At 41.4% G+C, this 11,863-nt stretch overlaps 1 long non-coding RNA gene across 1 annotated transcript; it reads left to right on the top strand.

Moving 5' to 3' along the window:
- The first annotated feature begins 2,163 nt into the window (after window positions 1–2,163).
- LOC109370533 lies at window positions 2,164–11,326 on the top strand. Its single transcript, XR_002120746.2, has 3 exons — window positions 2,164–2,347; window positions 2,507–2,603; window positions 11,126–11,326. It is a non-coding gene; the product is annotated as an uncharacterized LOC109370533 (long non-coding RNA).
- The last annotated feature ends 537 nt before the right edge of the window (window positions 11,327–11,863 follow it).

The following is an 11,863-nucleotide window of genomic DNA, read 5'->3' as shown; positions in this document are numbered from 1 at the left end:
TCTTGAAAGCCCATGTCTACATTTTTTTATAATTTCTATTGAAAAGTTCCCAATTTCAAACTAAAAAATCTGTAAGCTTCTTTGTTTCCCATTATCATGTTAATCAGGCAACTTTAATTCTGTTCTGGCCAGCTGTAAGAGACTGGGAGCAGGGTTCTTCTTTGAATGATCCAAAGGTAGTTGGGTGTGTGCCACAGGACTTGGCAGGTCGTGCCGGTGATTTGTGGCTGTCAGCCAGCTGCATGGGCCAACAGATGCAGAATACAACCCAGCGGTGCCAATACCCAAATGAAGGCACACCTGACCAGGCAAGGTCTCTTTCAGCATCGCTGACTGAAAGCAGGTCTCTGAGGTGCAGCACTGCAAGAATAGCACAATCAGGGTTAAAGGAGAAGATCGGCCAAACTAGAGCTGCATGATGACATCGGGAATTACAGTTTATGACATAGAAGAAACTTCAGGTTAATGGCCTGAACATCTGAATTCCAAACCTGCAAGAATGTAGGTGTTAGAGGCCATTGGGAAATACTAAACTGGAATGCAGCTGCATCTCCTGGTGATTTCTCAGGCAGGGGGATTGTGTTTTAGTCCCATCTCCACTTCCATTTCCTGACATCCTCTTCAAACAGAGCAAATTTGTCTGTGTTGTTTAATATGGCCTGTATTTTTATTTGGATGGCTATAGCCATTAAGAGAATTATGCCATCACAACATCCATCCAGAAGTTGCCTGACGGGTGTATCTATGTTCTGATATTGCTGAAACTTATTTGAGAAACAGTAACTCTCTCAGGTCTGCCTTGTATTTATTTGACATTGTTTATGCTGGGTAAACTCCTTGGAGACAAGGAGCAAACTCCTCTGAGATCTTGTGGTCGAATCAATTTGTAGAGCTGTTTCCATGTTTTCTGATGCAATCGAGTGTAACAATGTTGTATCCCAGTAAACATGGAAATGGAGCAAAAAAAACATTTCTCAATCGGCTTCCTAAAAATACTGCCTGGATGGGGAGGGGCTCCAATTTTATTCCAGAAGCTCATTCAAGCCCTCATCAGTTTCCACAATGTCTCAGATTTTTCTTAGTTTTATGTTTCATGTACTCATAGACTGGGAAAGAGAGGGCTACATGTGCCAAATGCCCATAAGCGTGACATGCAATAACCATTATGCTTTGAAATGTACATATTCATGGATGGAGAGATGCCAGGCATGGCTGGAAGCATGTTTGATGTTTGGTAAAGTGGGCAGATCACCAAGGGTGATCCTAGGAGGGGTGATCTTGAATTGCCTTTGAGTATTCTTCTGCTTCTTTCTGTAGGAGGGGGAAACAAAAAAAAGATCATGGTTTTATGGTAGTAGTTTGGTTTTATGTGATTTATTTGGGCTGGGTTTTGCTTTGTTCTTAATTATCTTCCTTCTTTTCATTGCCTGGTAACTAGTATTGAGCTTTCACATGGAGCCCTGTGGAAATGAAGGTTCTTAGTGAATTAGTGAAGAGAGCAAGACAGCACCACACATAGCAGTGCCCAGCTAGAAGCAGTACTTAGATAAGGGCTTAAAACCCATTTGTGCTATTCTGTGCTCATCCCCATCATGTCAGTAAGCCAAGATATTTCAGGATTTCCTATGTGTATCAGACCTCTCTGTGTATGCAAAGAAGGCAGACAAGGCATGGAACAATTCTGTGTGTGTGGATGTGCTTTTCGTACCTGCAACATTCAGCTGCTAACTCCAGGATATTTGATATTCCTTTACTTTTCCTTTCTACCATCCAAATATGAGAAAAGCTGTACTAAAAACTATAAAAACAACTACTGAAGATCATTGGTGCTGTGTGCCAGTTACATCTGTATCAAATTCTGTCTTCTGTGCCTGTACCCTATGTGACTTCAGGAACTGTTTTGTTCCAGAAGCCCTCGCAGCTGGACGCAGTGAAGGATTGTCCTTGTTAGTGGTCTGTCAGGCATCTGGATGGGGCATGGACCTGTCAGCAGTGGAGCTGAGCTGCAGCTTGCTCGTCAGCAGGCACCTCACCATGTCGCAGTGAATCCAGGCACTGCACAGAACCTCCTGCATAGCTCAGAGTCCCAGCCTACAGCACGATGCTCTTGGCTTCATCAGATTTCAACACAGCAATTATATCTTTTTTCTTATTCCAGAACTTTTGTTCCTGGTTTTGGGACATTTGAAAGAGAGCATCTCCCAGTGGCAAAGATAAGAGCCCACGTCCTTCCTGCATCCTGTGGCTGTGCATTCTCAGCCACAAGAGTCAGCAAATCCCCTTCCAGAGGGAAGCGATTTGGACAATAACATCTCAGACTGATGCTGCTAATCTGGCCTTACCCAAGGTAATTATTTGAAATGACATTCAAACCAGAGTGGTTTTTCTAGACATTGAGATTACTACATTATGAGGAAAGTACACAAACTGCTTTCCTCCCCTCATGTCTCTATGCAGTCTAAAAATAGCCCCAAGCATTTCCAAATGTGCCTTAATCTTTTGACAGGGAAGTGGGTGAGGTCAGAAGATGGGGAAAGGACTTGTCTGCTGTCAGGATGATGGTGAAATTGGCGCATCAAATAAAGCTGAATGCTGCTGTAAAGGTAGGGAAATTGGGACCAATGCTCTCTTCTTGTTGTTATTTAAGTGTTTATTATGTGCATTTTTGGTGCTTGTGAAATGCTGTGGGTTGAAAACCTTTTTGATAAATAGAGGGTGAGATAGGACAGGATCAGCTATTCTATTTTTATTATAGAACACTGCAAAGATCCTATAGAGAAAAAGACAAAACAGAGTATTCAAGCTCAACAAGAGCCAATATAAACATGTCCAGGGTACAGCTCTGCTCTCTTTCAATCCCCTATGATGGCTTCCTGTCTGCATGAAGAAATGTGGGACTTCTTGCACTTGGTCAACATGCTCCAAATCAAGTTCATTCTCTCTATTTTTTGGAAAATGTGATGTTGTTTTTGTTATTTGACAGTGTCTCACATCTTGGTCTTCCCTTTATATTGGAGAAATGCTAAGGGTATGTAGAAAAGGTATTAAGCACATGAATACAGAAAAGTAAGATATTACGAAGTCCTGCTTCATGTGAAGAGGCTTCATCTAAGCTGTAGGTTCTCATGAGAGTTAATGAAAAAAGCATGAAGTCTCTCCCACCCCAAAAGAGAATACATAGGTATAGGATATGGGATAGGTATTCTCCGAATTCTCATTTTCTGCTCCTACAAAATATACCCAGATTGCCACGGTCATTCATGCATGAAACGCTTCCCTAAAAATTTGCAGCCCAATAGGAGAATTTCTATTATACATCTGTTATTTGCATAATTGGGTGCTAACCAAAATAAAGCTAACAAATTGCTGATAATTGCAAAATGTCAATTATATCGGGTTAGGTCAGAGGTGAAATGTAAGGGTGAAGTCTCCAGGTGTGTTGAGGTCGAAAGCAACTTGTTTTTGAAGGGAAACTTGTTAGGGATAATAGCTATCAGAAGCAACTTTAGTGTTAAGAGTCAACCAAGTCTTAAGCAATGTGTTGTTGCAATGCTCCAGGAAATGGGAACCACTGCAAACATGAATAATTGGTTAGTTCTTCACATGTGACTTTTGGAGAGTTGAAAAAGAGCACTAAACGAAGGTATGAAAACTCTTGTTGTACAGCAAGTGGTACAAAACAATGCATGCAAGGACTTTATCAAAGATTGCTATAAAATAGAGTGGAGTCCTGAAGTCTTTTTAGTACGTGAGCAAATTAAAAGTTGCTTCACAGAAAAATCCACATGGCACTGCACATGGCTGGGAAGAGAAATCTTGGTTGTCTGTGGTAAGACTTGAGAACTTGAGAGTCAAAAGGGAATGAATTTGCCCTGATGCTTTGAAGTGATCCAAAGCCTGTTGCATTTAGCTGGCTTCTCCCTGCCAAAGCTGCAGAGTTCCCTGGTATTTTTAGGAATGAAAAATTATGTATGGCCTGAGGAAATGCAATTCTTTTTTAAACGGCCTTGGTTTTAACTACTGTACTGTACTGCTTCAAAATCCTCTCAAGAACTTCCTTATGTAAGTGAAAAACAGCCTCACAAATTGTGAGGGTGGTTTAAATCAACTTCAGTGCAATAAAAGGTATATGTGCTCCCTTAGTCAGGGGAGTTGGAAAAAGAGCTATCAATAACAGTGTGTCAGATAAACACCGAGGGCAAAGAGAGGACTGTGCTGGGACATGACTTTTTTCCTTCTCTCAGGGATTCTCTTTCTCTTCTGTCTTCGGTTGCTTTTATATCTTTAACCATACAGCAGCCAAGGCAGGAGAGGAACTGTCTGACAAAGGTTTCATTGACAAACTGTATGATTTTTGCTAGAAGGCACTTCCTTCTCTGCTGAAGGCTTTGAAGTGTCGTCTTTGTTCTTTCAGGCTTGGTTGTTTTTTTTTTTTCCTCTTTAAAAATGATAGACAAAATACTTGAAAGTCAAATTTTAGTCCAGGCAAAATAACAGGAGGAGCAACTGAAATCCCTCATTTCAATGGGTATGCATAAATGATGTATTCGAAATATCATTTCTGATCCTAATTATGAAACAGTGCCCTCAATAATTAAGAACTGCGTGATACCTTTGAAGAAGATGTGTAATTTACTCTTCAAGTTGTGTTCTTCCATCACTGACCATCTCAATGTGCCCAGTCTCTGCTGACTGATCTGGTACCTCTTTCACGTGGCTTGGTTTCGCTGTCTGCTCGATGGCTTAACAGGAATGAACTCAGTTTGTAAAGAATCAGCGTTGAAAAGTGATTTTGTGAGGCCAGGGAGAATTAAGATGGTCTGTTTTTTAGTATTTGACCAACGTGGTGGAGTTTTTATTTCCAAAACCTGAAATCCTATGTTATTTCTTTTTTTGCTCATTAGCACCTGATAACGTGTTTCACATCCATACCAACCTACCAACTAGAGCAAAAATTATGGTAACTAAAACAAGATCCGATCATTGCAAGTGTGCAATTCAGTAAGTAACTCCAGAGAATCCAGTGGTGCTGATCCCCTCGTGGAGAGAACAGCTTCTCCATTGCTGTGCAAGTGGAAATTTCACTGTTGGCTTCACTGGTAGTAAGGTCAGAATTGAAACAGATGCTGCAGGATCAGGGCCTTTATACTGTTCCTTAGGGTTGCAGGTAGGGAGAAAGGCACAGGATAATACTGCCAGCAATGAAGTTACTGTTCGTAATAATTTCAGTTCAGTCAGACCACAGAGATCAGCAAACCACCAGAGACAGCTTCCTGTGGTTTGACACTATAATCCTGTAGTGAAACATGACTGTGTTAACCTCTTTTTTCCCCTTGATTAACTCACTTTCTCTACTGAAAGTTTTAAAGTCCACGATCTCCAGGTTGTTATTATCCACCAAAGAAGGCTTCTTTGGCGTGGGTTGAGGAATGAAAGTTTCTTGGCTCGTAGGGATGCATGATTACAGTGGTGCAATTCCTTTTGGTGCTTCCAGACTTAGCATCCAGATGAAAAGCTATTTGATACACTTAACTGTGCCTGCGCCCAAAGCACAGCAAAGCTCCATGCTAGGGGAGATAATGGGTCTTTTTATTCTCCCACCCTACTAAACCCATAGCTTTTCTGCCTGTACTTCTGCAGGGATGTTTAGCTGTGTGTTTTGCTCTTTAACTTGGCAGTCCAGAGAAAACTGGACAGAAGATCACATTTGAGTTGAGTGGCAGAGGGATGTGCTTCTAATATGCACGTTAAAACCCATGGATTTAGAAAAGCAGTGGCAAGATAATAAGAGCCAGACAATGCCTCTTGTGCATTAGTCTGTTGGTGCTGCTTTCCATACACACAGACACAGGTAGGAGCACATAGCACCCTGCCTGTACTTCACAACAGCTCAGTGTGTGCCAACACTGCTGCACGAGCACAGAACTGTTCCTGAGCTGCTAAACCCTTTAAAGTGATAAGGCTGCTTAACTCAGGGAAAGTGTCATAATATCACCATGAAGCACAGCGGTGTGAATAGCCATGCAGGCACATTCTGCCTCTCCAGACGTCTGTCTGTGCAGACTGCTTGCTCCCATCTCGCTCAGTTTAACAACTGAGCTGGGAGAAATTTTATAAACTGTGAGTTTTCAACAAATATTTGGCCAGAATTTCCTAATTTTTTTTATTTTTTTTAAAGGAGTCTTTTTAGTGGTGGCTATTAATGTTGGGAAGTCCATCTCATTTCTGCTGAGCTGAGTTTTTCTTAGCTTTCATAATTGGGATAGTTCAGAGGGCAGTCTTTATGATCTGTAAGTAAGCGCAGTCACTGGATTTACATGAGAAAAAGATCGTTTGTTGCCCCCTATCCCTCCTGCTGTTCCTCCCACTCCCATCGGATTGCAGTAGCAGTTTCTTAGAGAAAATAAACCCCAATAAACTGCCTAAACACTGTTTTTGGAAATCTCCATTCTTAGCATAAGCGATGCTCAGCTGGAAGCCTCATAAAACCTTTGAACCTGTAATTCGCACCCATTCTTTTAAAGCCTTTTCCCATTTTAAATATTAGTATAAAAAGGGGATTTGAAGAATAGTATCGCCAAAGCAAACATTTGACACGCTGTTATATTAGACTTATATAATATAAAGCTTAGGCACATGCACCCAAGCTGCTGCTGCTGTTCTACAAGTCAGTGCTTACGTCTGCAATAAGGACAAAAGTGCTGGGGGGAAAAAAAATAATCCATTTCTCTGTTTGTCTGTGTGTGTGCATGTGCACGCTGTTTTTAAATAGTAAGATTGTCCCATGTTGGTATGGCAACAAGCTGTGAAAAGAAAATCCTCCCTTTTAAAGCTCTAAAACATATTGACTGATTTCTATCTTCCTTCGTGAAAATGGTAACACTGAGACACTTTTCTGTGCCACAGACATTTATATTTGGATGTTGTTGTGGAAACTAACTGGGCAGGAAAGTTACTTTGGTTCTGTTTCTGGAAGGATACAGCGTGATACCAGGCTTTAGACCTGGATCTTGTAAGCATGTGTTTAACTTTATGAACCAGAATATGCGAAGCTAAATCCCTCTGTGTTTCTAGGACTGAGCTGCTGGATCTTGGATGCAGAGGTGGATGTAAAAGTTCTCGTAATAAACAAGCAGCTTTGTGTGCAGGGGGATTAATGAAAGCTGCTTTTCAACATCTCTCCCTCTCTTTTCCTCCCCCTCATGTTTTCTGATGCCTAAAAAAGGGCAGGGGGTGCTCCTCTTGGCACTTGGGAGCCGCCTCTGGTGTCTGATTCCCTGATGAGATTTGTGAAAATCTTATCTTTGAGGTCTTCACTCCTCTGATAAGTTTGAAAAAATTAGTCAATGGTTAAAAATTTGGGATAGAGGGAAAGAAGAAATCCATACACGATGAGCATGGAAGCCTTGTTTTCTCAGGCATTCAGCTAAACATTTAATGTGTTCAAGGGGGAATGTAGCACGCTGCTCTGATGCTCCGTGTTTGTCATCTCTACTTGCAAATCCAACACTGTAGCTTTATGCTTCTGCTGGAAAGAAAAACAAACAGAAAACAATAGGAGAAACCACAGAGCTTTGCCTGCAGTGCAGGGATTTGTGCAGAGACAGGGCAAAGTCAGATTAAATAATTTCCCATGAACCAGCCATAGGAGGGACATCCCCAGCAGCTGGGTTCTGTTGGAGCAGGGGATTGGAAGAGAGTTGGAGAAGGATGGTATCACACATCTCATGTATGTGAGCTGTTGCAAAACAAGACCTCGGAATTACCCAGCTCTGCCTGTTTGAGGCCTGTTGCTCTGTGTTTTGCAGTTTGTCTCTTCAGCAGGATGCTGCAGCAAGCGTAGAGGGGCCAAATGGAGCCATGACTCACAAATATGTCACTGTTTTTTTTCCTTTGCTCATGGCATAAATCAGAAAAAGGGGGGGAAAAAAAAAAAGAAAAAAAATCTGTTAGCACAGAGCTCAGGTTTGTTTATTTTTTTGCCAGCTGCAACATGCAACCCTCTGAGGGGATCACGTAAAACCAGTCATGGTTTAGGTTGGAGTGACATGTCAAACCCAAACTGTAGGCCTGGCCCCTCTCAGTGAATTACAACCTTGTCAGAAACCTATTATATATATACATACATACATACATACATACATATACGTGTTTTTTTTAAATTAAGGTAGGTTTTTTATCAAATCAAATACCTGCACACTAAATTATATTGCTGGTGCCAGCCTGGCTCTCCCTCGCTCTCCCTGCTCTCTTTACTCACCACTACGATACAGGGGGTTTTGTTCCAAGCAGGGAGTGAATGGAGAGGTCCCGTGCTGCTGAGGAAACGCCGTGTGACCTTGCCACATGTTTTGTTTTTGGATATTTACCACAACATGTCCCAGCGCTGTTGCCTTAACGATAAAAATATTCAGAGTCATCGAGTGGAGGCCTGGGGTGGTGGGTGAAAGGAAGGAAGGTGAATCAGTAATAGAGTACAGGCATCAAAGATGTTTACTCATCTGTTTTCTGAACCCAGTTTGTTTTGTTTATTAATAGGGCTTGAAATGCCAAGGGGAAAGTTTAAGGTGAACTAAAAATACCACATGTTCCTCTGGCATGGAGTTTCCTTTTGTACTTGCTAAAATTAGTTGGATGCTGGCTTTTCCCTTTTTATGCTCCTCTTCCCTCCGAGGGATGGACGCGATTGTTATTTTGGAGGGAGCAGAAAGCTCAGCAAATGAAGGTAGCAGATTTCACTGGAGGTCTGTTTAATCCATGGGATTGATATGGCCAAGGCCCAGCAGGTTCTCTACTCAGACAAGTGCACTTTTTCAAAGTACATGCAATAATTAGAAAAAATTAAGCATTCAAGTCCTCCTATTGTCCATTGATAATAAGAGACATAATTATGAGCAAACATCGCTGTTCATGCACAGTTCTGCATGCAGCCAGGAGATGCTTCTGCAGTAATGACAACCTTGCAGGGCAGCAATGGAACAACATTAACCTAAAGAGACTGATAAATGCATCCCTGTGCTTAATAGTTTGATCATGAAGTGTGTTCTCATGAGGGAAAAATGTGTACCTGGTTAACAGCACATCCAGCAAAGTGTTGGCCTGAAGTCCTTCCTTTGTATGCTTCTGTGGAGCATTATGGTTTGCTTTTCACAGAATGGAATTCAGGGCACACTGAGGGGGCTTTGCAGAAGAGTTTCCCTCAAGGGGACCTCTGGAAACCATGACCATTTCTGTTCAGAGAACATAATGAAAAACTTGTACTAATGTTATATCATGCATGTCTGGGCATTGAGTATGAGTGCAAGCTGAAAGAGGCTCCTGCCTGTAGGTTAAATTGCAGATTTAATACAAGATGATAGAGTGTGCTATGTCTGAGCATACCAGCACTGCATTAACTCCAGCCCATGTTCAGGCTGCCCGACACTCAAGCAATTATTTGCTCCACAAGGCCAGAAGGTGAAGGAATTCTTTGGAGGAAAGACCACATCTCATAGATGGTTCATAGAAGTGACTGTGCTGATGGACAGGTGGGGGTAAAGCTTAGAGAAGGAACTTGGAGCAGAGCTCAAAGAGATCTGATTTCTGTCGTTTCTTTCTAGATCTGGAAGGGGTGTTTGGATTTTCATTATGAAAAAACTGCAAAGGGAATACATGTCTGTTCCTGGTGTTTTAAAGTAGCAATGATGAATTAAGCTGAAGTGAAAATAAAAAGAAAGAAAAGGTTTGAGATGAGAGGAGGGAAAGCTTAACAGAAAAGACTGGTAGTGTAATGTAGCTGGAATGGGGAATCAAACAGGAAGAACTGAAATATGTTGGACGTGTCAGATGTATGGATGTCCTTTGTGGTGGCTTGGACCCTTCAGGAGCCTTTCTCTTGCTCCAACTGTGTGATATGAACTTCCTTAGGTCTTACCTGTTGGGAACTGAAGATCCATCCTGAGCCACTCTGGTTTTGGCTTTTTGCTTCTGTTGAGGTCAGATTCAAGAACCATTTCAAACTGAGATTTAATATGCCCAGGAATATTAAGACAGCTAAATAGAGGAAGGTTATAGAGTTTCTGTAAGGCTTCTCTGATTGTTAGTTCTTCAAATAGAAGAAACAGAGCTGTGTCTCTTCATGCTGAAGAGGGATGGAGTGGGTTCTTCCTGGCTCCTCTGGTGCAGTATTGTGCTCACAGGGGGCAGAAATAAATCATTCTAGGGAATGGTTCAGAGGAAAAAAATGTTAAATGTTCTTAGTCATTTAATTGCATTATAGCCCTTATTAAATAAAGGTAGCATAAAGATAGACTGCTTTTATTTTTGATGCAGATACGATGTAAATTTATGTACCTTTTTATGCTGATCTTGTGAATGCCCTCAGGTTTCTGAATCATTTCCAAGCTTTCCCTCTCATGCAGTGTGGACCACTTTGTTGTTTTGGTTTTGAAGTAGGTCCTATTAAACCTCCTCTGTCCATGTATCTGTATTGTGCATGTTCACAAATGTGTGTGTGTGCTCTCTTGCTTTCCTGCAAGCTGGGGACAGAATTTGGAACCATTTTTTTTCTGACTGGTTGAAGAAAAGTGTGTTTCTGAGGTGAAAAATTTGCCTTTTAAATTTCTATATACCTTATACCAAGATTATAATTCATATCCAGGGCTGAATACCAAATGATCCTGTTACTCATTTCCACAAATATTCTGAGAGGCAAAGAGCGAGGCTAGGGAAAACACTGGCCAAAATCCAGTGCTGTTAGAGCCCCAAATCAATGACATTTATACAAAGGTTGGTTTTGGTCTCTTCCATCCTTCATGTAGAGCTATAAGATTAACAGATTATAAATATTGGACGATGCCCTGGAGTTGCACCAGCAGCTCAGAGAGGCATCTTTCCTGGTAGAACAAGGGGAATATTGTAAAATGAAGTCTTTATAATAAAGACCCCCTCTCCTGGAAGAGCTTCTAGCAACTCTTCTTGATACTATGTGCTACAAAGTGAAGACTAAAACTTGGAGGGATAAGTTCTGCAAACATGAGAAAACAACTCATCTTTGGCAACAACAGTTGCCAAATCACCACATGGGAGACTTATGTGATACATCTTCAGTAACGGTTTTAGTCAAATGTAGCCCTTCTGTTTCCAGGCTGAATGACCAGTGTATAAATCCAAGACTTCTCCAAAGGAAGGGAAGAGAAGAAATAGTAAGGAAGATGGACTCACTGGTCAATGGATCAAAGATCTTTGAATGATGTCGATGTTGAACAGAATTTACTCTGATGTCTACTGTTTATTATGGCTCATTTCCACTCCTTTCAGTGTTGATGACATTGTGTTGAATAAACAACTGGAGTTTTTATCCTGAAATAATAATTTCTGGATGTGACCCTGAGAATGTTACATCTCCATATCAGGACAGACACTCACAGTGACTCTGTGTGATATGTCCATCCCACCATCAGTCCTCTCCTATGCCTGGAGCACTGACTGATGACATTCTGGCTTTGCACATCTGCTGCTAATTGTTCATTCATACGTGAATCCCAAGGAAGCAGAACGGTAAAATAGTGACCAAGCATATGTTTAACTTCCATTTTGGAGTCTTGGCTTTCAGGGATTGAAATCTTGAGATAAAACACATGGGTTTCTATTGTGTCTCTAGGGATGCAAAGTTATAGTCCTGTAGAATACATATTGTGTATAATGCAAAGTTGTTATTTCTCCATTAGTGAGGCCGGTGCTGGAGTTGGCTGTTAGCGTGTCATTCTTCTGACACATCATTAATAAACAGGTAATTTCATACCTGATTTCCACAGAATGTCATGCTGAAAACCACCTGGGTTTCGGTTTTCATCAACATTAGGGGGAAAAAAAAAGATGTGGA

Source organism: Meleagris gallopavo, chromosome 20 (genome assembly GCF_000146605.3).
Source record: "Meleagris gallopavo isolate NT-WF06-2002-E0010 breed Aviagen turkey brand Nicholas breeding stock chromosome 20, Turkey_5.1, whole genome shotgun sequence".
In the NCBI taxonomy this organism is placed as follows: Eukaryota; Metazoa; Chordata; class Aves; order Galliformes; family Phasianidae; genus Meleagris; species Meleagris gallopavo.
Note: the sequence above shows the minus strand (reverse complement) of the source record. Positions and strands in the feature narration are given on the sequence as shown.